The sequence below is a fragment of the Schistocerca americana genome, unplaced genomic scaffold, assembly GCF_021461395.2.
Source record: "Schistocerca americana isolate TAMUIC-IGC-003095 unplaced genomic scaffold, iqSchAmer2.1 HiC_scaffold_1035, whole genome shotgun sequence".
NCBI classification, from domain to species: Eukaryota; Metazoa; Arthropoda; class Insecta; order Orthoptera; family Acrididae; genus Schistocerca; species Schistocerca americana.
The window spans coordinates 1-17,945 of record NW_025725086.1 but is presented as its reverse complement, the minus strand read 5'-3'; the positions used below and the strand labels follow the sequence as shown (position 1 = coordinate 17,945).

At 54.7% G+C, this 17,945-nt stretch overlaps 41 non-coding genes across 41 annotated transcripts; 33 read left to right on the top strand and 8 right to left on the bottom strand.

Moving 5' to 3' along the window:
* Positions 1-272: 272 nt before the first annotated feature.
* Trnam-cau lies at positions 273-345 on the top strand. Its single transcript has one exon. It is a non-coding gene; the product is annotated as a tRNA-Met (tRNA).
* A 297-nt stretch (positions 346-642) lies between these two features.
* Trnae-uuc lies at positions 643-714 on the top strand. The gene has a single exon. It is a non-coding gene; the product is annotated as a tRNA-Glu (tRNA).
* Positions 715-911: 197 nt separating this feature from the next.
* Trnai-aau lies at positions 912-985 on the top strand. Its single transcript has one exon. It is a non-coding gene; the product is annotated as a tRNA-Ile (tRNA).
* A 593-nt stretch (positions 986-1,578) lies between these two features.
* Positions 1,579-1,650, bottom strand: Trnag-ucc. The gene has a single exon. It is a non-coding gene; the product is annotated as a tRNA-Gly (tRNA).
* Positions 1,651-1,993: 343 nt separating this feature from the next.
* Trnag-gcc lies at positions 1,994-2,064 on the top strand. Its single transcript has one exon. It is a non-coding gene; the product is annotated as a tRNA-Gly (tRNA).
* A 382-nt stretch (positions 2,065-2,446) lies between these two features.
* On the top strand, positions 2,447-2,519 carry Trnam-cau. Its single transcript has one exon. It is a non-coding gene; the product is annotated as a tRNA-Met (tRNA).
* A 297-nt stretch (positions 2,520-2,816) lies between these two features.
* Trnae-uuc lies at positions 2,817-2,888 on the top strand. The gene has a single exon. It is a non-coding gene; the product is annotated as a tRNA-Glu (tRNA).
* A 197-nt stretch (positions 2,889-3,085) lies between these two features.
* Trnai-aau lies at positions 3,086-3,159 on the top strand. Its single transcript has one exon. It is a non-coding gene; the product is annotated as a tRNA-Ile (tRNA).
* A 593-nt stretch (positions 3,160-3,752) lies between these two features.
* On the bottom strand, positions 3,753-3,824 carry Trnag-ucc. Its single transcript has one exon. It is a non-coding gene; the product is annotated as a tRNA-Gly (tRNA).
* Positions 3,825-4,166: 342 nt separating this feature from the next.
* Trnag-gcc lies at positions 4,167-4,236 on the top strand. Its single transcript has one exon. It is a non-coding gene; the product is annotated as a tRNA-Gly (tRNA).
* A 381-nt stretch (positions 4,237-4,617) lies between these two features.
* Positions 4,618-4,690, top strand: Trnam-cau. The gene has a single exon. It is a non-coding gene; the product is annotated as a tRNA-Met (tRNA).
* Positions 4,691-4,987: 297 nt separating this feature from the next.
* Trnae-uuc lies at positions 4,988-5,059 on the top strand. Its single transcript has one exon. It is a non-coding gene; the product is annotated as a tRNA-Glu (tRNA).
* Positions 5,060-5,257: 198 nt separating this feature from the next.
* On the top strand, positions 5,258-5,330 carry Trnai-aau. The gene has a single exon. It is a non-coding gene; the product is annotated as a tRNA-Ile (tRNA).
* Positions 5,331-5,923: 593 nt separating this feature from the next.
* Trnag-ucc lies at positions 5,924-5,995 on the bottom strand. Its single transcript has one exon. It is a non-coding gene; the product is annotated as a tRNA-Gly (tRNA).
* A 342-nt stretch (positions 5,996-6,337) lies between these two features.
* Trnag-gcc lies at positions 6,338-6,408 on the top strand. The gene has a single exon. It is a non-coding gene; the product is annotated as a tRNA-Gly (tRNA).
* Positions 6,409-6,789: 381 nt separating this feature from the next.
* Positions 6,790-6,862, top strand: Trnam-cau. Its single transcript has one exon. It is a non-coding gene; the product is annotated as a tRNA-Met (tRNA).
* A 297-nt stretch (positions 6,863-7,159) lies between these two features.
* Positions 7,160-7,231, top strand: Trnae-uuc. Its single transcript has one exon. It is a non-coding gene; the product is annotated as a tRNA-Glu (tRNA).
* A 198-nt stretch (positions 7,232-7,429) lies between these two features.
* Positions 7,430-7,503, top strand: Trnai-aau. The gene has a single exon. It is a non-coding gene; the product is annotated as a tRNA-Ile (tRNA).
* Positions 7,504-8,097: 594 nt separating this feature from the next.
* Trnag-ucc lies at positions 8,098-8,169 on the bottom strand. The gene has a single exon. It is a non-coding gene; the product is annotated as a tRNA-Gly (tRNA).
* A 343-nt stretch (positions 8,170-8,512) lies between these two features.
* On the top strand, positions 8,513-8,583 carry Trnag-gcc. Its single transcript has one exon. It is a non-coding gene; the product is annotated as a tRNA-Gly (tRNA).
* A 381-nt stretch (positions 8,584-8,964) lies between these two features.
* Trnam-cau lies at positions 8,965-9,037 on the top strand. Its single transcript has one exon. It is a non-coding gene; the product is annotated as a tRNA-Met (tRNA).
* Positions 9,038-9,334: 297 nt separating this feature from the next.
* Positions 9,335-9,406, top strand: Trnae-uuc. Its single transcript has one exon. It is a non-coding gene; the product is annotated as a tRNA-Glu (tRNA).
* A 198-nt stretch (positions 9,407-9,604) lies between these two features.
* Positions 9,605-9,678, top strand: Trnai-aau. The gene has a single exon. It is a non-coding gene; the product is annotated as a tRNA-Ile (tRNA).
* Positions 9,679-10,271: 593 nt separating this feature from the next.
* On the bottom strand, positions 10,272-10,343 carry Trnag-ucc. Its single transcript has one exon. It is a non-coding gene; the product is annotated as a tRNA-Gly (tRNA).
* A 342-nt stretch (positions 10,344-10,685) lies between these two features.
* On the top strand, positions 10,686-10,756 carry Trnag-gcc. Its single transcript has one exon. It is a non-coding gene; the product is annotated as a tRNA-Gly (tRNA).
* A 381-nt stretch (positions 10,757-11,137) lies between these two features.
* Positions 11,138-11,210, top strand: Trnam-cau. Its single transcript has one exon. It is a non-coding gene; the product is annotated as a tRNA-Met (tRNA).
* A 298-nt stretch (positions 11,211-11,508) lies between these two features.
* On the top strand, positions 11,509-11,580 carry Trnae-uuc. Its single transcript has one exon. It is a non-coding gene; the product is annotated as a tRNA-Glu (tRNA).
* A 198-nt stretch (positions 11,581-11,778) lies between these two features.
* On the top strand, positions 11,779-11,852 carry Trnai-aau. Its single transcript has one exon. It is a non-coding gene; the product is annotated as a tRNA-Ile (tRNA).
* Positions 11,853-12,445: 593 nt separating this feature from the next.
* Trnag-ucc lies at positions 12,446-12,517 on the bottom strand. Its single transcript has one exon. It is a non-coding gene; the product is annotated as a tRNA-Gly (tRNA).
* A 343-nt stretch (positions 12,518-12,860) lies between these two features.
* On the top strand, positions 12,861-12,931 carry Trnag-gcc. Its single transcript has one exon. It is a non-coding gene; the product is annotated as a tRNA-Gly (tRNA).
* Positions 12,932-13,312: 381 nt separating this feature from the next.
* Positions 13,313-13,385, top strand: Trnam-cau. Its single transcript has one exon. It is a non-coding gene; the product is annotated as a tRNA-Met (tRNA).
* Positions 13,386-13,682: 297 nt separating this feature from the next.
* Trnae-uuc lies at positions 13,683-13,754 on the top strand. The gene has a single exon. It is a non-coding gene; the product is annotated as a tRNA-Glu (tRNA).
* Positions 13,755-13,951: 197 nt separating this feature from the next.
* Trnai-aau lies at positions 13,952-14,025 on the top strand. The gene has a single exon. It is a non-coding gene; the product is annotated as a tRNA-Ile (tRNA).
* Positions 14,026-14,618: 593 nt separating this feature from the next.
* Trnag-ucc lies at positions 14,619-14,690 on the bottom strand. The gene has a single exon. It is a non-coding gene; the product is annotated as a tRNA-Gly (tRNA).
* Positions 14,691-15,032: 342 nt separating this feature from the next.
* Positions 15,033-15,104, top strand: Trnag-gcc. The gene has a single exon. It is a non-coding gene; the product is annotated as a tRNA-Gly (tRNA).
* Positions 15,105-15,485: 381 nt separating this feature from the next.
* Positions 15,486-15,558, top strand: Trnam-cau. Its single transcript has one exon. It is a non-coding gene; the product is annotated as a tRNA-Met (tRNA).
* Positions 15,559-15,856: 298 nt separating this feature from the next.
* Trnae-uuc lies at positions 15,857-15,928 on the top strand. The gene has a single exon. It is a non-coding gene; the product is annotated as a tRNA-Glu (tRNA).
* Positions 15,929-16,128: 200 nt separating this feature from the next.
* On the top strand, positions 16,129-16,202 carry Trnai-aau. The gene has a single exon. It is a non-coding gene; the product is annotated as a tRNA-Ile (tRNA).
* Positions 16,203-16,794: 592 nt separating this feature from the next.
* Positions 16,795-16,866, bottom strand: Trnag-ucc. The gene has a single exon. It is a non-coding gene; the product is annotated as a tRNA-Gly (tRNA).
* A 342-nt stretch (positions 16,867-17,208) lies between these two features.
* Positions 17,209-17,279, top strand: Trnag-gcc. The gene has a single exon. It is a non-coding gene; the product is annotated as a tRNA-Gly (tRNA).
* Positions 17,280-17,660: 381 nt separating this feature from the next.
* Trnam-cau lies at positions 17,661-17,733 on the top strand. Its single transcript has one exon. It is a non-coding gene; the product is annotated as a tRNA-Met (tRNA).
* The last annotated feature ends 212 nt before the right edge of the window (positions 17,734-17,945 follow it).

Genomic DNA, 17,945 nt, shown 5'->3' with positions numbered 1-17,945 from the left:
CTCGCGGGTCCCCACTAGGACGCTCGCATCATGTTCTACAGACTAGCGTCGGCCTGGCCTCACAAGTTGCTGTGTCCCGGTGCCTCCGAGGCACTGAACTTTAACGACAAGGAGTGCTGCCTATCGTTGCCAACAGCTGCAGCAACACCGCAATCAACTGGGCCGGCAGTGCACGTGTAGCAACAGAACACGTTATCGAGGAAGTACAGTGTCTCTACGCCTAATATTGGGCAGGCTATTTACCCAGTTTCCAGGACAAGCGGTTCACCCGTGCCTCGGTAGCGCAGTAGGCAGCGCGTAAGTCTCATAATCTTAAGGTCGTGAGTTCGATCCTCACCCGGGGCATTTAATTTTCTGTGACTGATGGTGGTGCTGTAGCTAGGGCGCCAACGTATTTCTTGTTTGTTATCCACAACGCTTCAGCGGGAAAATGTTTACTTCCTGTTATTGCTACTTACAGCTTCCCTTTCCCTCTTCTCCCAGCAGAGCATGAAGCCAAAAGCATTGCTCTGCGACGTTTGAGGTGCGCGCCTTGCCAGTCAGTATGTGCAAAGATGCCCGCAAAGAGAGAGGGGCGCCGACGCGGCACTCGACACGAAATGCGACAAGCGACCGTACGAACGGTCTAACGGAACGGCCACATCCGGTGTGGTCTAGTGGCTAGGATACCTGGCTTTCACCCAGGAGGCCCGGGTTCGATTCCCGGTACCGGAACGGAATTTTTTCCACACGAATCGTGACAAGTTTGAGCTGTCCGAGCGGCCGTTTCCGTCCTGCTCGCAATATAGCTACTGTTTCGTGACCGTCAGCAGAATATAGACTAGGGAAGCAGACACACGACGACCATAGAAATGGTGTATGGCTTCATGCCACCTGTTTCCAGCGTAGGGCTGAGCATCTGCATATGCCGAGGCCCGTTAGCTCAGTTGGTTAGAGCGTCGTGCTAATAACGCGAAGGTCGTGGGTTCGATCCCCCCACGGGCCACTACTCTTTTACTACTACGACAAGGCAGCGCCGATTTCAGCTGGCGAGTGTGATGACCAAAAGATCATCACCCTGCGTGGAAGTTGATAGAGGATCCGAACCCGACTCGTCGGGAAGCGCTACAGCATTCACTCGGCAATGGCCATAATATCTTGAATACACTGGTTCTCAGCCGATAAAGAGAAAATGAAAGAAAATGTCCGATTGCCGATGCGTAACAACTTTGGCCCTTGTTAGTACTTGGGCGGGTGAGCGCATGGGAACACAGGGCACTATTGGCACTTTTACTTCCTATTTTTGTTTCTCCTTTCTTTTCGGAGCTACAGCCCGATTCGGTCAGGGAGACGCCACCGTGAAATGAAGGGGGCGTGCTGTGTGTCCATCGCCTCGCCTCTCCTTACCTCTCTCAGTCGTTTCTCGTGCTTGTCGTTTTGATATAGGCCGATTTGAGAGCGTCAGCTCTCGCGTCAGCTGAGCAAAGTCGAGACAAGTCGAGACACACTAAGGGCTGGTGTGCAGCGAGTAAGAGGGCGAAAAAACAATAATTTAAGAGCGCGTGGCAAAAGTACTCATACGCGAAATTAAAAGCCTGCTGCGGTGGCCGGGAATCGAACCCGGATCAACTGCTTGGAAGGCAACTATGCTGACCATTACACCACCACCGCACAAGCGAGCGCCGCGCGTCCGCGCTGTGTCGGCTTCCCGCCAGTCGGCAGCGGCCGAAGGTGATCGTACCTGGCAGGCGCATTTCGAGGCGGGCTAGGGGAGCACATCCAGACGCATTCGGACAGCGTATCCGCGCACATTTCGCATCCTTTGGCAAGAGTTGGGCGCCGGCGACGCAAGAGTACGCAGAGGACCGCGTTCTGGCGGCATTTTTAAGCAGTGCAGTGCAGGATTCAGCGTCTGCAGCATCTTTTCCACAGAATGCTACGGCGCTTGACGGCGAGTCCCACTTTCCCTTGAGACATCTGCTCGGGAAGCAGCGTCAAGTTACCGCTGGCAAGGGCATCGGTGGTTCAGTGGTAGAATGCTCGCCTGCCACGCGGGCGGCCCGGGTTCGATTCCCGGCCGATGCATCATTTTGCTTTTTCCCGCGATAATGCTGCCGCGTGGCTTGCGCGCTTGAGATGCACGATCCACAAGAACGTATAGCTGGATTCCCTTGAGAAGAACCGAGAACGCAGCACTCGCGGGTCCCACTAGGACGCTCGCATCATGTTCTACAGACTAGCGTCGGCCTGGCCTCACAAGTTGCTGTGTCCCGGTGCCTCCGAGGCACTGAACTTTAACGACAATGGAGTGCTGCCTATCGTTGCCAACAGCTGCAGCAACACCGCAATCAACTGGGCCGGCAGTGCACGTGTAGCAACAGAACACGTTATCGAGGAAGTACAGTGTCTCTACGCCTAATATTGGGCAGGCTATTTACCCAGTTTCCAGGACAAGCGGTTCACCCGTGCCTCGGTAGCGCAGTAGGCAGCGCGTAAGTCTCATAATCTTAAGGTCGTGAGTTCGATCCTCACCCGGGGCATTTAATTTTCTGTGACTGATGGTGGTGCTGTAGCTAGGGCGCCAACGTATTTCTTGTTTGTTATCCACAACGCTTCAGCGGGAAAATGTTTTACTTCCTGTTATTGCTACTTACAGCTTCCCTTTCCCTCTTCTCCCAGCAGAGCATGAAGCCAAAAGCATTGCTCTGCGACGTTTGAGGTGCGCGCCTTGCCAGTCAGTATGTGCAAAGATGCCCGCAAAGAGAGAGGGGCGCCGACGCGGCACTCGACACGAAATGCGACAAGCGACCGTACGAACGGTCTAACGGAACGGCACATCCGGTGTGGTCTAGTGGCTAGGATACCTGGCTTTCACCCAGGAGGCCCGGGTTCGATTCCCGGTACCGGAACGGAATTTTTTCACACGAATCGTGACAAGTTTGAGCTGTCCGAGCGGCCGTTTCCCGTCCTGCTCGCAATATAGCTACTGTTTCGTGACCGTCAGCAGAATATAGACTAGGGAAGCAGACACACGACGACCATAGAAATGGTGTATGGCTTCATGCCACCTGTTTCCAGCGTAGGGCTGAGCATCTGCATATGCCGAGGCCCGTTAGCTCAGTTGGTTAGAGCGTCGTGCTAATAACGCGAAGGTCGTGGGTTCGATCCCCCCACGGGCCACTACTCTTTTACTACTACGACAAGGCAGCGCCGATTTCAGCTGGCGAGTGTGATGACCAAAAGATCATCACCCTGCGTGGAAGTTGATAGAGGATCCGAACCCGACTCGTCGGGAAGCGCTACAGCATTCACTCGGCAATGGCCATAATATCTTGAATACACTGGTTCTCAGCCGATAAAGAGAAAATGAAAGAAAATGTCCGATTGCCGATGCGTAACAACTTTGGCCCTTGTTAGTACTTGGGCGGGTGAGCGCATGGGAACACAGGGCACTATTGGCACTTTTACTTCCTATTTTTGTTTCTCCTTTCTTTTCGGAGCTACAGCCCGATTCGGTCAGGGAGACGCCACCGTGAAATGAAGGGGGCGTGCTGTGTGTCCATCGCCTCGCCTCTCCTTACCTCTCTCAGTCGTTTCTCGTGCTTGTCGTTTTGATATAGGCCGATTTGAGAGCGTCAGCTCTCGCGTCAGCTGAGCAAAGTCGAGACAAGTCGAGACACACTAAGGGCTGGTGTGCAGCGAGTAAGAGGGCGAAAAAACAATAATTTAAGAGCGCGTGGCAAAAGTACTCATACGCGAAATTAAAAGCCTGCTGCGGTGGCCGGGAATCGAACCCGGATCAACTGCTTGGAAGGCAACTATGCTGACCATTACACCACCACCGCACAAGCGAGCGCCGCGCGTCCGCGCTGTGTCGGCTTCCCGCCAGTCGGCAGCGGCCGAAGGTGATCGTACCTGGCAGGCGCATTTCGAGGCGGGCTAGGGGAGCACATCCAGACGCATTCGGACAGCGTATCCGCGCACATTTCGCATCCTTTGGCAAGAGTTGGGCGCCGGCGACGCAAGAGTACGCAGAGGACCGCGTTCTGGCGGCATTTTTAAGCAGTGCAGTGCAGGATTCAGCGTCTGCAGCATCTTTTCCACAGAATGCTACGGCGCTTGACGGCAGTCCCACTTTCCCTTGAGACATCTGCTCGGGAAGCAGCGTCAAGTTACCGCTGGCAAGGGCATCGGTGGTTCAGTGGTAGAATGCTCGCCTGCCACGCGGGCGGCCGGGTTCGATTCCCGGCCGATGCATCATTTTGCTTTTCCCGCGATAATGCTGCCGCGTGGCTTGCGCGCTTGAGATGCACGATCCACAAGAACGTATAGCTGGATTCCCTTGAGAAGAACCGAGAACGCAGCACTCGCGGGTCCCCACTAGGACGCTCGCATCATGTTCTACAGACTAGCGTCGGCCTGGCCTCACAAGTTGCTGTGTCCCGGTGCCTCCGAGGCACTGAACTTTAACGACAAGGAGTGCTGCCTATCGTTGCCAACAGCTGCAGCAACACCGCAATCAACTGGGCCGGCAGTGCACGTGTAGCAACAGAACACGTTATCGAGGAAGTACAATGTCTCTACGCCTAATATTGGGCAGGCTATTTACCCAGTTTCCAGGACAAGCGGTTCACCCGTGCCTCGGTAGCGCAGTAGGCAGCGCGTAAGTCTCATAATCTTAAGGTCGTGAGTTCGATCCTCACCCGGGGCATTTAATTTTCTGTGACTGATGGTGGTGCTGTAGCTAGGGCGCCAACGTATTTCTTGTTTGTTATCCACAACGCTTCAGCGGGAAAATGTTTACTTCCTGTTATTGCTACTTACAGCTTCCCTTTCCCTCTTCTCCCAGCAGAGCATGAAGCCAAAAGCATTGCTCTGCGACGTTTGAGGTGCGCGCCTTGCCAGTCAGTATGTGCAAAGATGCCCGCAAAGAGAGAGGGGCGCCGACGCGGCACTCGACACGAAATGCGACAAGCGACCGTACGAACGGTCTAACGGAACGGCCACATCCGGTGTGGTCTAGTGGCTAGGATACCTGGCTTTCACCCAGGAGGCCCGGGTTCGATTCCCGGTACCGGAACGGAATTTTTTCCACACGAATCGTGACAAGTTTGAGCTGTCCGAGCGGCCGTTTCCCGTCCTGCTCGCAATATAGCTACTGTTTCGTGACCGTCAGCAGAATATAGACTAGGGAAGCAGACACACGACGACCATAGAAATGGTGTATGGCTTCATGCCACCTGTTTCCAGCGTAGGGCTGAGCATCTGCATATGCCGAGTCCCGTTAGCTCAGTTGGTTAGAGCGTCGTGCTAATAACGCGAAGGTCGTGGGTTCGATCCCCCACGGGCCACTACTCTTTTACTACTACGACAAGGCAGCGCCGATTTCAGCTGGCGAGTGTGATGACCAAAAGATCATCACCCTGCGTGGAAGTTGATAGAGGATCCGAACCCGACTCGTCGGGAAGCGCTACAGCATTCACTCGGCAATGGCCATAATATCTTGAATACACTGGTTCTCAGCCGATAAAGAGAAAATGAAAGAAAATGTCCGATTGCCGATGCGTAACAACTTTGGCCCTTGTTAGTACTTGGGCGGGTGAGCGCATGGGAACACAGGGCACTATTGGCACTTTTACTTCCTATTTTTGTTTCTCCTTTCTTTTCGGAGCTACAGCCCGATTCGGTCAGGGAGACGCCACCGTGAAATGAAGGGGGCGTGCTGTGTGTCCATCGCCTCGCCTCTCCTTACCTCTCTCAGTCGTTTCTCGTGCTTGTCGTTTTGATATAGGCCGATTTGAGAGCGTCAGCTCTCGCGTCAGCTGAGCAAAGTCGAGACAAGTCGAGACACACTAAGGGCTGGTGTGCAGCGAGTAAGAGGGCGAAAAAACAATAATTTAAGAGCGCGTGGCAAAAGTACTCATACGCGAAATTAAAAGCCTGCTGCGGTGGCCGGGAATCGAACCCGGATCAACTGCTTGGAAGGCAACTATGCTGACCATTACACCACCACCGCACAAGCGAGCGCCGCGCGTCCGCGCTGTGTCGGCTTCCCGCCAGTCGGCAGCGGCCGAAGGTGATCGTACCTGGCAGGCGCATTTCGAGGCGGGCTAGGGGAGCACATCCAGACGCATTCGGACAGCGTATCCGCGCACATTTCGCATCCTTTGGCAAGAGTTGGGCGCCGGCGACGCAAGAGTACGCAGAGGACCGCGTTCTGGCGGCATTTTTAAGCAGTGCAGTGCAGGATTCAGCGTCTGCAGCATCTTTTCCACAGAATGCTACGGCGCTTGACGGCAGTCCCACTTTCCCTTGAGACATCTGCTCGGGAAGCAGCGTCAAGTTACCGCTGGCAAGGGCATCGGTGGTTCAGTGGTAGAATGCTCGCCTGCCACGCGGGCGGCCCGGGTTCGATTCCCGGCCGATGCATCATTTTGCTTTTCCCGCGATAATGCTGCCGCGTGGCTTGCGCGCTTGAGATGCACGATCCACAAGAACGTATAGCTGGATTCCCTTGAGAAGAACCGAGAACGCAGCACTCGCGGGTCCCCACTAGGACGCTCGCATCATGTTCTACAGACTAGCGTCGGCCTGGCCTCACAAGTTGCTGTGTCCCGGTGCCTCCGAGGCACTGAACTTTAACGACAAGGAGTGCTGCCTATCGTTGCCAACAGCTGCAGCAACACCGCAATCAACTGGGCCGGCAGTGCACGTGTAGCAACAGAACACGTTATCGAGGAAGTACAATGTCTCTACGCCTAATATTGGGCAGGCTATTTACCCAGTTTCCAGGACAAGCGGTTCACCCGTGCCTCGGTAGCGCAGTAGGCAGCGCGTAAGTCTCATAATCTTAAGGTCGTGAGTTCGATCCTCACCCGGGGCATTTAATTTTCTGTGACTGATGGTGGTGCTGTAGCTAGGGCGCCAACGTATTTCTTGTTTGTTATCCACAACGCTTCAGCGGGAAAATGTTTACTTCCTGTTATTGCTACTTACAGCTTCCCTTTCCCTCTTCTCCCAGCAGAGCATGAAGCCAAAAGCATTGCTCTGCGACGTTTGAGGTGCGCGCCTTGCCAGTCAGTATGTGCAAAGATGCCCGCAAAGAGAGAGGGGCGCCGACGCGGCACTCGACACGAAATGCGACAAGCGACCGTACGAACGGTCTAACGGAACGGCCACATCCGGTGTGGTCTAGTGGCTAGGATACCTGGCTTTCACCCAGGAGGCCCGGGTTCGATTCCCGGTACCGGAACGGAATTTTTTCCACACGAATCGTGACAAGTTTGAGCTGTCCGAGCGGCCGTTTCCCGTCCTGCTCGCAATATAGCTACTGTTTCGTGACCGTCAGCAGAATATAGACTAGGGAAGCAGACACACGACGACCATAGAAATGGTGTATGGCTTCATGCCACCTGTTTCCAGCGTAGGGCTGAGCATCTGCATATGCCGAGGCCCGTTAGCTCAGTTGGTTAGAGCGTCGTGCTAATAACGCGAAGGTCGTGGGTTCGATCCCCCCACGGGCCACTACTCTTTTACTACTACGACAAGGCAGCGCCGATTTCAGCTGGCGAGTGTGATGACCAAAAGATCATCACCCTGCGTGGAAGTTGATAGAGGATCCGAACCCGACTCGTCGGGAAGCGCTACAGCATTCACTCGGCAATGGCCATAATATCTTGAATACACTGGTTCTCAGCCGATAAAGAGAAAATGAAAGAAAATGTCCGATTGCCGATGCGTAACAACTTTGGCCCTTGTTAGTACTTGGGCGGGTGAGCGCATGGGAACACAGGGCACTATTGGCACTTTTACTTCCTATTTTTGTTTCTCCTTTCTTTTCGGAGCTACAGCCCGATTCGGTCAGGGAGACGCCACCGTGAAATGAAGGGGGCGTGCTGGTGTGTCCATCGCCTCGCCTCTCCTTACCTCTCTCAGTCGTTTCTCGTGCTTGTCGTTTTGATATAGGCCGATTTGAGAGCGTCAGCTCTCGCGTCAGCTGAGCAAAGTCGAGACAAGTCGAGACACACTAAGGGCTGGTGTGCAGCGAGTAAGAGGGCGAAAAAACAATAATTTAAGAGCGCGTGGCAAAAGTACTCATACGCGAAATTAAAAGCCTGCTGCGGTGGCCGGGAATCGAACCCGGATCAACTGCTTGGAAGGCAACTATGCTGACCATTACACCACCACCGCACAAGCGAGCGCCGCGCGTCCGCGCTGTGTCGGCTTCCCGCCAGTCGGCAGCGGCCGAAGGTGATCGTACCTGGCAGGCGCATTTCGAGGCGGGCTAGGGGAGCCACATCCAGACGCATTCGGACAGCGTATCCGCGCACATTTCGCATCCTTTGGCAAGAGTTGGGCGCCGGCGACGCAAGAGTACGCAGAGGACCGCGTTCTGGCGGCATTTTTAAGCAGTGCAGTGCAGGATTCAGCGTCTGCAGCATCTTTTCCACAGAATGCTACGGCGCTTGACGGCAGTCCCACTTTCCCTTGAGACATCTGCTCGGGAAGCAGCGTCAAGTTACCGCTGGCCCGGGCATCGGTGGTTCAGTGGTAGAATGCTCGCCTGCCACGCGGGCGGCCCGGGTTCGATTCTCGGCCGATGCATCATTTTGCTTTTCCCGCGATAATGCTGCCGCGTGGCTTGCGCGCTTGAGATGCACGATCCACAAGAACGTATAGCTGGATTCCCTTGAGAAGAACCGAGAACGCAGCACTCGCGGGTCCCCACTAGGACGCTCGCATCATGTTCTACAGACTAGCGTCGGCCTGGCCTCACAAGTTGCTGTGTCCCGGTGCCTCCGAGGCACTGAACTTTAACGACAAGGAGTGCTGCCTATCGTTGCCAACAGCTGCAGCAACACCGCAATCAACTGGGCCGGCAGTGCACGTGTAGCAACAGAACACGTTATCGAGGAAGTACAGTGTCTCTACGCCTAATATTGGGCAGGCTATTTACCCAGTTTCCAGGACAAGCGGTTCACCCGTGCCTCGGTAGCGCAGTAGGCAGCGCGTAAGTCTCATAATCTTAAGGTCGTGAGTTCGATCCTCACCCGGGGCATTTAATTTTCTGTGACTGATGGTGGTGCTGTAGCTAGGGCGCCAACGTATTTCTTGTTTGTTATCCACAACGCTTCAGCGGGAAAATGTTTACTTCCTGTTATTGCTACTTACAGCTTCCCTTTCCCTCTTCTCCCAGCAGAGCATGAAGCCAAAAGCATTGCTCTGCGACGTTTGAGGTGCGCGCCTTGCCAGTCAGTATGTGCAAAGATGCCCGCAAAGAGAGAGGGGCGCCGACGCGGCACTCGACACGAAATGCGACAAGCGACCGTACGAACGGTCTAACGGAACGGCCACATCCGGTGTGGTCTAGTGGCTAGGATACCTGGCTTTCACCCAGGAGGCCCGGGTTCGATTCCCGGTACCGGAACGGAATTTTTTCCACACGAATCGTGACAAGTTTGAGCTGTCCGAGCGGCCGTTTCCCGTCCTGCTCGCAATATAGCTACTGTTTCGTGACCGTCAGCAGAATATAGACTAGGGAAGCAGACACACGACGACCATAGAAATGGTGTATGGCTTCATGCCACCTGTTTCCAGCGTAGGGCTGAGCATCTGCATATGCCGAGGCCCGTTAGCTCAGTTGGTTAGAGCGTCGTGCTAATAACGCGAAGGTCGTGGGTTCGATCCCCCCACGGGCCACTACTCTTTTACTACTACGACAAGGCAGCGCCGATTTCAGCTGGCGAGTGTGATGACCAAAAGATCATCACCCTGCGTGGAAGTTGATAGAGGATCCGAACCCGACTCGTCGGGAAGCGCTACAGCATTCACTCGGCAATGGCCATAATATCTTGAATACACTGGTTCTCAGCCGATAAAGAGAAAATGAAAGAAAATGTCCGATTGCCGATGCGTAACAACTTTGGCCCTTGTTAGTACTTGGGCGGGTGAGCGCATGGGAACACAGGGCACTATTGGCACTTTTACTTCCTATTTTTGTTTCTCCTTTCTTTTCGGAGCTACAGCCCGATTCGGTCAGGGAGACGCCACCGTGAAATGAAGGGGGCGTGCTGTGTGTCCATCGCCTCGCCTCTCCTTACCTCTCTCAGTCGTTTCTCGTGCTTGTCGTTTTGATATAGGCCGATTTGAGAGCGTCAGCTCTCGCGTCAGCTGAGCAAAGTCGAGACAAGTCGAGACACACTAAGGGCTGGTGTGCAGCGAGTAAGAGGGCGAAAAAACAATAATTTAAGAGCGCGTGGCAAAAGTACTCATACGCGAAATTAAAAGCCTGCTGCGGTGGCCGGGAATCGAACCCGGATCAACTGCTTGGAAGGCAACTATGCTGACCATTACACCACCACCGCACAAGCGAGCGCCGCGCGTCCGCGCTGTGTCGGCTTCCCGCCAGTCGGCAGCGGCCGAAGGTGATCGTACCTGGCAGGCGCATTTCGAGGCGGGCTAGGGGAGCACATCCAGACGCATTCGGACAGCGTATCCGCGCACATTTCGCATCCTTTGGCAAGAGTTGGGCGCCGGCGACGCAAGAGTACGCAGAGGACCGCGTTCTGGCGGCATTTTTAAGCAGTGCAGTGCAGGATTCAGCGTCTGCAGCATCTTTTCCACAGAATGCTACGGCGCTTGACGGCAGTCCCACTTTCCCTTGAGACATCTGCTCGGGAAGCAGCGTCAAGTTACCGCTGGCAAGGGCATCGGTGGTTCAGTGGTAGAATGCTCGCCTGCCACGCGGGCGGCCCGGGTTCGATTCCCGGCCGATGCATCATTTTGCTTTTCCCGCGATAATGCTGCCGCGTGGCTTGCGCGCTTGAGATGCACGATCCACAAGAACGTATAGCTGGATTCCCTTGAGAAGAACCGAGAACGCAGCACTCGCGGGTCCCCACTAGGACGCTCGCATCATGTTCTACAGACTAGCGTCGGCCTGGCCTCACAAGTTGCTGTGTCCCGGTGCCTCCGAGGCACTGAACTTTAACGACAAGGAGTGCTGCCTATCGTTGCCAACAGCTGCAGCAACACCGCAATCAACTGGGCCGGCAGTGCACGTGTAGCAACAGAACACGTTATCGAGGAAGTACAATGTCTCTACGCCTAATATTGGGCAGGCTATTTACCCAGTTTCCAGGACAAGCGGTTCACCCGTGCCTCGGTAGCGCAGTAGGCAGCGCGTAAGTCTCATAATCTTAAGGTCGTGAGTTCGATCCTCACCCGGGGCATTTAATTTTCTGTGACTGATGGTGGTGCTGTAGCTAGGGGCGCCAACGTATTTCTTGTTTGTTATCCACAACGCTTCAGCGGGAAAATGTTTACTTCCTGTTATTGCTACTTACAGCTTCCCTTTCCCTCTTCTCCCAGCAGAGCATGAAGCCAAAAGCATTGCTCTGCGACGTTTGAGGTGCGCGCCTTGCCAGTCAGTATGTGCAAAGATGCCCGCAAAGAGAGAGGGGCGCCGACGCGGCACTCGACACGAAATGCGACAAGCGACCGTACGAACGGTCTAACGGAACGGCCACATCCGGTGTGGTCTAGTGGCTAGGATACCTGGCTTTCACCCAGGAGGCCCGGGTTCGATTCCCGGTACCGGAACGGAATTTTTTCCACACGAATCGTGACAAGTTTGAGCTGTCCGAGCGGCCGTTTCCCGTCCTGCTCGCAATATAGCTACTGTTTCGTGACCGTCAGCAGAATATAGACTAGGGAAGCAGACACACGACGACCATAGAAATGGTGTATGGCTTCATGCCACCTGTTTCCAGCGTAGGGCTGAGCATCTGCATATGCCGAGTCCCGTTAGCTCAGTTGGTTAGAGCGTCGTGCTAATAACGCGAAGGTCGTGGGTTCGATCCCCCCACGGGCCACTACTCTTTTACTACTACGACAAGGCAGCGCCGATTTCAGCTGGCGAGTGTGATGACCAAAAGATCATCACCCTGCGTGGAAGTTGATAGAGGATCCGAACCCGACTCGTCGGGAAGCGCTACAGCATTCACTCGGCAATGGCCATAATATCTTGAATACACTGGTTCTCAGCCGATAAAGAGAAAATGAAAGAAAATGTCCGATTGCCGATGCGTAACAACTTTGGCCCTTGTTAGTACTTGGGCGGGTGAGCGCATGGGAACACAGGGCACTATTGGCACTTTTACTTCCTATTTTTGTTTCTCCTTTCTTTTCGGAGCTACAGCCCGATTCGGTCAGGGAGACGCCACCGTGAAATGAAGGGGGCGTGCTGTGTGTCCATCGCCTCGCCTCTCCTTACCTCTCTCAGTCGTTTCTCGTGCTTGTCGTTTTGATATAGGCCGATTTGAGAGCGTCAGCTCTCGCGTCAGCTGAGCAAAGTCGAGACAAGTCGAGACACACTAAGGGCTGGTGTGCAGCGAGTAAGAGGGCGAAAAAACAATAATTTAAGAGCGCGTGGCAAAAGTACTCATACGCGAAATTAAAAGCCTGCTGCGGTGGCCGGGAATCGAACCCGGATCAACTGCTTGGAAGGCAACTATGCTGACCATTACACCACCACCGCACAAGCGAGCGCCGCGCGTCCCGCGCTGTGTCGGCTTCCCGCCAGTCGGCAGCGGCCGAAGGTGATCGTACCTGGCAGGCGCATTTCGAGGCGGGCTAGGGGAGCACATCCAGACGCATTCGGACAGCGTATCCGCGCACATTTCGCATCCTTTGGCAAGAGTTGGGCGCCGGCGACGCAAGAGTACGCAGAGGACCGCGTTCTGGCGGCATTTTTAAGCAGTGCAGTGCAGGATTCAGCGTCTGCAGCATCTTTTCCACAGAATGCTACGGCGCTTGACGGCAGTCCCACTTTCCCTTGAGACATCTGCTCGGGAAGCAGCGTCAAGTTACCGCTGGCAAGGGCATCGGTGGTTCAGTGGTAGAATGCTCGCCTGCCACGCGGGCGGCCCGGGTTCGATTCCCGGCCGATGCATCATTTTGCTTTTCCCGCGATAATGCTGCCGCGTGGCTTGCGCGCTTGAGATGCACGATCCACAAGAACGTATAGCTGGATTCCCTTGAGAAGAACCGAGAACGCAGCACTCGCGGGTCCCCACTAGGACGCTCGCATCATGTTCTACAGACTAGCGTCGGCCTGGCCTCACAAGTTGCTGTGTCCCGGTGCCTCCGAGGCACTGAACTTTAACGACAAGGAGTGCTGCCTATCGTTGCCAACAGCTGCAGCAACACCGCAATCAACTGGGCCGGCAGTGCACGTGTAGCAACAGAACACGTTATCGAGGAAGTACAATGTCTCTACGCCTAATATTGGGCAGGCTATTTACCCAGTTTCCAGGACAAGCGGTTCACCCGTGCCTCGGTAGCGCAGTAGGCAGCGCGTAAGTCTCATAATCTTAAGGTCGTGAGTTCGATCCTCACCCGGGGCATTTAATTTTCTGTGACTGATGGTGGTGCTGTAGCTAGGGCGCCAACGTATTTCTTGTTTGTTATCCACAACGCTTCAGCGGGAAAATGTTTACTTCCTGTTATTGCTACTTACAGCTTCCCTTTCCCTCTTCTCCCAGCAGAGCATGAAGCCAAAAGCATTGCTCTGCGACGTTTGAGGTGCGCGCCTTGCCAGTCAGTATGTGCAAAGATGCCCGCAAAGAGAGAGGGGCGCCGACGCGGCACTCGACACGAAATGCGACAAGCGACCGTACGAACGGTCTAACGGAACGGCCACATCCGGTGTGGTCTAGTGGCTAGGATACCTGGCTTTCACCCAGGAGGCCCGGGTTCGATTCCCGGTACCGGAACGGAATTTTTTCCACACGAATCGTGACAAGTTTGAGCTGTCCGAGCGGCCGTTTCCCGTCCTGCTCGCAATATAGCTACTGTTTCGTGACCGTCAGCAGAATATAGACTAGGGAAGCAGACACACGACGACCATAGAAATGGTGTATGGCTTCATGCCACCTGTTCCAGCGTAGGGCTGAGCATCTGCATATGCCGAGGCCCGTTAGCTCAGTTGGTTAGAGCGTCGTGCTAATAACGCGAAGGTCGTGGGTTCGATCCCCCCACGGGCCACTACTCTTTTACTACTACGACAAGGCAGCGCCGATTTCAGCTGGCGAGTGTGATGACCAAAAGATCATCACCCTGCGTGGAAGTTGATAGAGGATCCGAACCCGACTCGTCGGGAAGCGCTACAGCATTCACTCGGCAATGGCCATAATATCTTGAATACACTGGTTCTCAGCCGATAAAGAGAAAATGAAAGAAAATGTCCGATTGCCGATGCGTAACAACTTTGGCCCTTGTTAGTACTTGGGCGGGTGAGCGCATGGGAACACAGGGCACTATTGGCACTTTTACTTCCTATTTTTGTTTCTCCTTTCTTTTCGGAGCTACAGCCCGATTCGGTCAGGGAGACGCCACCGTGAAATGAAGGGGGCGTGCTGTGTGTCCATCGCCTCGCCTCTCCTTACCTCTCTCAGTCGTTTCTCGTGCTTGTCGTTTTGATATAGGCCGATTTGAGAGCGTCAGCTCTCGCGTCAGCTGAGCAAAGTCGAGACAAGTCGAGACACACTAAGGGCTGGTGTGCAGCGAGTAAGAGGGCGAAAAAACAATAATTTAAGAGCGCGTGGCAAAAGTACTCATACGCGAAATTAAAAGCCTGCTGCGGTGGCCGGGAATCGAACCCGGATCAACTGCTTGGAAGGCAACTATGCTGACCATTACACCACCACCGCACAAGCGAGCGCCGCGCGTCCGCGCTGTGTCGGCTTCCCGCCAGTCGGCAGCGGCCGAAGGTGATCGTACCTGGCAGGCGCATTTCGAGGCGGGCTAGGGGAGCACATCCAGACGCATTCGGACAGCGTATCCGCGCACATTTCGCATCCTTTGGCAAGAGTTGGGCGCCGGCGACGCAAGAGTACGCAGAGGACCGCGTTCTGGCGGCATTTTTAAGCAGTGCAGTGCAGGATTCAGCGTCTGCAGCATCTTTTCCACAGAATGCTACGGCGCTTGACGGCAGTCCCACTTTCCCTTGAGACATCTGCTCGGGAAGCAGCGTCAAGTTACCGCTGGCCCGGGCATCGGTGGTTCAGTGGTAGAATGCTCGCCTGCCACGCGGGGCGGCCCGGGTTCGATTCTCGGCCGATGCATCATTTTGCTTTTCCCGCGATAATGCTGCCGCGTGGCTTGCGCGCTTGAGATGCACGATCCACAAGAACGTATAGCTGGATTCCCTTGAGAAGAACCGAGAACGCAGCACTCGCGGGTCCCCACTAGGACGCTCGCATCATGTTCTACAGACTAGCGTCGGCCTGGCCTCACAAGTTGCTGTGTCCCGGTGCCTCCGAGGCACTGAACTTTAACGACAAGGAGTGCTGCCTATCGTTGCCAACAGCTGCAGCAACACCGCAATCAACTGGGCCGGCAGTGCACGTGTAGCAACAGAACACGTTATCGAGGAAGTACAGTGTCTCTACGCCTAATATTGGGCAGGCTATTTACCCAGTTTCCAGGACAAGCGGTTCACCCGTGCCTCGGTAGCGCAGTAGGCAGCGCGTAAGTCTCATAATCTTAAGGTCGTGAGTTCGATCCTCACCCGGGGCATTTAATTTTCTGTGACTGATGGTGGTGCTGTAGCTAGGGCGCCAACGTATTTCTTGTTTGTTATCCACAACGCTTCAGCGGGGAAAATGTTTACTTCCTGTTATTGCTACTTACAGCTTCCCTTTCCCTCTTCTCCCAGCAGAGCATGAAGCCAAAAGCATTGCTCTGCGACGTTTGAGGTGCGCGCCTTGCCAGTCAGTATGTGCAAAGATGCCCGCAAAGAGAGAGGGGCGCCGACGCGGCACTCGACACGAAATGCGACAAGCGACCGTACGAACGGTCTAACGGAACGGCCACATCCGGTGTGGTCTAGTGGCTAGGATACCTGGCTTTCACCCAGGAGGCCCGGGTTCGATTCCCGGTACCGGAACGGAATTTTTTTCCACACGAATCGTGACAAGTTTGAGCTGTCCGAGCGGCCGTTTTCCCGTCCTGCTCGCAATATAGCTACTGTTTCGTGACCGTCAGCAGAATATAGACTAGGGAAGCAGACACACGACGACCATAGAAATGGTGTATGGCTTCATGCCACCTGTTTCCAGCGTAGGGCTGAGCATCTGCATATGCCGAGGCCCGTTAGCTCAGTTGGTTAGAGCGTCGTGCTAATAACGCGAAGGTCGTGGGTTCGATCCCCCCACGGGCCACTACTCTTTTACTACTACGACAAGGCAGCGCCGATTTCAGCTGGCGAGTGTGATGACCAAAAGATCATCACCCTGCGTGGAAGTTGATAGAGGATCCGAACCCGACTCGTCGGGAAGCGCTACAGCATTCACTCGGCAATGGCCATAATATCTTGAATACACTGGTTCTCAGCCGATAAAGAGAAAATGAAAGAAAATGTCCGATTGCCGATGCGTAACAACTTTGGCCCTTGTTAGTACTTGGGCGGGTGAGCGCATGGAACACAGGGCACTATTGGCACTTTTACTTCCTATTTTTGTTTCTCCTTTCTTTTCGGAGCTACAGCCCGATTCGGTCAGGGAGACGCCACCGTGAAATGAAGGGGGCGTGCTGTGTGTCCATCGCCTCGCCTCTCCTTACCTCTCTCAGTCGTTTCTCGTGCTTGTCGTTTTGATATAGGCCGATTTGAGAGCGTCAGCTCTCGCGTCAGCTGAGCAAAGTCGAGACAAGTCGAGACACACTAAGGGCTGGTGTGCAGCGAGTAAGAGGGCGAAAAAACAATAATTTAAGAGCGCGTGGCAAAAGTACTCATACGCGAAATTAAAAGCCTGCTGCGGTGGCCGGGAATCGAACCCGGATCAACTGCTTGGAAGGCAACTATGCTGACCATTACACCACCACCGCACAAGCGAGCGCCGCGCGTCCGCGCTGTGTCGGCTTCCCGCCAGTCGGCAGCGGCCGAAGGTGATCGTACCTGGCAGGCGCATTTCGAGGCGGGCTAGGGGAGCACATCCAGACGCATTCGGACAGCGTATCCGCGCACATTTCGCATCCTTTGGCAAGAGTTGGGCGCCGGCGACGCAAGAGTACGCAGAGGACCGCGTTCTGGCGGCATTTTTAAGCAGTGCAGTGCAGGATTCAGCGTCTGCAGCATCTTTTCCACAGAATGCTACGGCGCTTGACGGCAGTCCCACTTTCCCTTGAGACATCTGCTCGGGAAGCAGCGTCAAGTTACCGCTGGCAAGGGCATCGGTGGTTCAGTGGTAGAATGCTCGCCTGCCACGCGGGCGGCCCGGGTTCGATTCCCGGCCGATGCATCATTTTGCTTTTCCCGCGATAATGCTGCCGCGTGGCTTGCGCGCTTGAGATGCACGATCCACAAGAACGTATAGCTGGATTCCCTTGAGAAGAACCGAGAACGCAGCACTCGCGGGTCCCCACTAGGACGCTCGCATCATGTTCTACAGACTAGCGTCGGCCTGGCCTCACAAGTTGCTGTGTCCCGGTGCCTCCGAGGCACTGAACTTTAACGACAAGGAGTGCTGCCTATCGTTGCCAACAGCTGCAGCAACACCGCAATCAACTGGGCCGGCAGTGCACGTGTAGCAACAGAACACGTTATCGAGGAAGTACAATGTCTCTACGCCTAATATTGGGCAGGCTATTTACCCAGTTTCCAGGACAAGCGGTTCACCCGTGCCTCGGTAGCGCAGTAGGCAGCGCGTAAGTCTCATAATCTTAAGGTCGTGAGTTCGATCCTCACCCGGGGCATTTAATTTCTGTGACTGATGGTGGTGCTGTAGCTAGGGCGCCAACGTATTTCTTGTTTGTTATCCACAACGCTTCAGCGGGAAAATGTTTACTTCCTGTTATTGCTACTTACAGCTTCCCTTTCCCTCTTCTCCCAGCAGAGCATGAAGCCAAAAGCATTGCTCTGCGACGTTTGAGGTGCGCGCCTTGCCAGTCAGTATGTGCAAAGATGC